General features: G+C 38.4%; 1 protein-coding gene across 1 annotated transcript in view; it reads right to left on the bottom strand.

Annotated features, from left to right (window-relative positions):
• The window catches only part of LOC107082320 (protein sidekick-2-like), a 624909-nt gene that overhangs the window by 510800 nt on the left and 111416 nt on the right, over window positions 1-2693 (bottom strand). The window lies entirely within an intron of this gene.

Below are 2693 nucleotides of genomic sequence, written 5' to 3'. Positions count from 1 at the left end.
ATCGGTGGGGTGGCCGATGTCCGATATTCAGTTTTAAAGCCGATACCGATAGGGGGCCGATTACATCGTGCATCCCTAGTTTTTAAGTAACTTTTTCTGGAAGCAAGATAAACATATTCATTAATAATTAATTAACTAACTTAAAAATACTTATTTATTAAGAATAAAAGAATGATTTTTATTATTTAACGGTTGTCCCCTCTGTCGGTGGGCGTGACTAAGGGATATAACAGTAAAGGGGGTAAACAAAAATACATTTTTATATTTTTATTTGTAAAGGGTTTTTCGAACAACTGTCATTTTCTTTCATTTCCCACGTATCTGCTGCTTTGTGTATTCCATTAGATAAAATGCATGCACTGAAGTTCACATAAACTCATCCAGATTGTTGGCATGTTTGGAAGTCACTGTGTTCAATACTGACAGCCTGCTTCTATTTCATTTGAGTCTGCCTAGATTCTGCCACCATGTTCACTGTCGGCTGCCTTCCTGGGGTGGTAAGGGATCGTAAATCAGAACCTCTGACAATTTACTGCCTGCTGTTGGGTATTGATAAACCAATAGCCACAACAATGGGGGTGCCGTAATCATTGGTGTAGCAGAACGACGTACCAAGACATGTAAAGAAAAGGGAAAAGGCATTGTAGATGGGGAAATACTAGCTTGGACTAGTTTTCCTGGCAGCATGTTAAAGGCACAGATGGATGAATCACAAAAGGACACTTTTTCTCATGGCTGTTATCAGTCAAGTTTAAGACTAAACAAATATATGCAGAGCTGAGAATCTGAAAAAAAACCCAGCAACCATTCGAACAGTGATATGTGGAGGTGGGTGAGAAAAATCAGAGATTACAAATGTGGGAAAGCAAGTAAAAGGACGGCTTTCTGCAACAGCTGCACGGCCCCAACCACATACATAACCTCCATGCAAGCGCATTGCCAGCAACTGCAAACAAGAGCCTTGAGAATTGATCATAATGCACTAATGATGCAGCAGCTGTCTCAGACTTCTCACTCTCCGATGCTCTTTGCAGGGCGGTACGCCGACACATGCCCTCCTGCTCCTTTGATCTCGCTGAAAAGTCCTTCCTTCTGTGCTTCAGCTTCCTCAACGCTTTCTCTACCTGTTCGTTTACCTCATCCATGTAAAGATGTGCTTTTATTTTTCCTCTGGAAGAGGCAAGAACCTTAACATTATGTTAAACCTTTGCGGGTTAAGTTGTTTCCCCCCCCTGTACTTCAAATACGACATTGCCTAACAGTAAGAGTCATCCCTACTCTATCTAAACCTCTAAATGGGGACTTTTCTATGCTAGTTACATGCAGCAAAGGTGCAGCAGACTCATCGAAGGTCCAATTGTTTCCCACTGAAAGAGTTCCACCTTCTTCCTAGAGACCAATTTATTCTGTGCAGCCTGCAGCCTGGGAGCTGTCATCAAGCATGGCTTACTGAACCTTATGTTAGAAAATTTCAAGAAGGCAGTTTAAAACGAGCCACGGATGGCATTTCTTGTACCGAGGTGTTCTCACTTCTCTGGCAGTTCTCTGATTTTCTCTTGCAGATACAGAGTGTCATATTTTGGAGTAAAAGCCAGGAGGAAAAATCCAGTGTGCTGAGTCACATCAAGGCTGTCTGACGGTGAGAAAATCTTCCTACTGGAGGTTTGCATGGCGGTGTGTACGTGTGTGTTTGTGTTCCACCTGGTTTGACCCTTGATTCTGGAGGCTGACTGAACCCAAAACAGTAAAGCTGAAAAAAAGTGAATATGTCAGCAAATTTCACGCTGTAATTAGCGAGAACAATTTAAGGCGGAATCTGGAATCCATTAATGATAGGACTAAAATTATCACTGATATGACAAACTATCATGTTTAATTATTGATTAAACATGAAAAATGGATTTAATTACAACCATTTCATGAAAATCAGAGCTAATTCATTTCTGCATAAAAAGTTCACAGCAAATATTTTTTCCCCTTTGTATGAATTTGTAATAGACCTTCATTTTTACCTGACCGTCTTTTAATGTTTGATTTTTTTAGAGCTTTTCTGGTTCCTCATTTGAAACCACATCTTTAAACCCAGTTTTATCGGTTTCCAAGCTTAAGGGAAAAACTAAACTAACAAACTATACTTCTGGATTTGGTGGAGGCTCTTATAGAACTAGAGGAGACTAACCTGATAAGAGTAGATCTGTGTCTCTGTCAGAGACGAACAGTTGGGTTAGTGACTTGTGAAGCATTGAATCCTCTGAAGCTTAAGACCCAAATATAGGGCTGAAACAACGGGATTAATCGATTATTGAAATAATTGTCAACTAATTTAGTAATCGATTAATCTTTTAACTGGAGTATAGAGACGTGCTTTGAGCCCACAGAGCAACCCACTTAGAGTAGCAATTATACTAAGATTGTGAAAAATATATAAATATTGCATAAAATAATAAAAAAAAGATCTTTCTATGCACTATCAAGAACTCCTCAAGTGGAAAACTTTGAATTGCACCTGGTTTAATTATGTAGAAAGTGTTCTTAAAGGAAGCTTTTGCTCTCCGATTATCAATCGATTAACCAAAAAATTAATCAACAGATGAATTGATTTGAAAAATAATCATTAGCTGCAACCTAACCAAGAATATATATATATATATATATATATATATATATATATATGAAATAAGGTTTCAAACAAT

Source organism: Cyprinodon variegatus, unplaced genomic scaffold, assembly GCF_000732505.1.
Source record: "Cyprinodon variegatus isolate N-32 unplaced genomic scaffold, C_variegatus-1.0 Scaffold50, whole genome shotgun sequence".
In the NCBI taxonomy this organism is placed as follows: domain Eukaryota; kingdom Metazoa; phylum Chordata; class Actinopteri; order Cyprinodontiformes; family Cyprinodontidae; genus Cyprinodon; species Cyprinodon variegatus.
The sequence above is the reverse complement of the archived record's forward strand: the minus strand, read 5'-3'. Positions and strand labels throughout refer to the sequence as shown.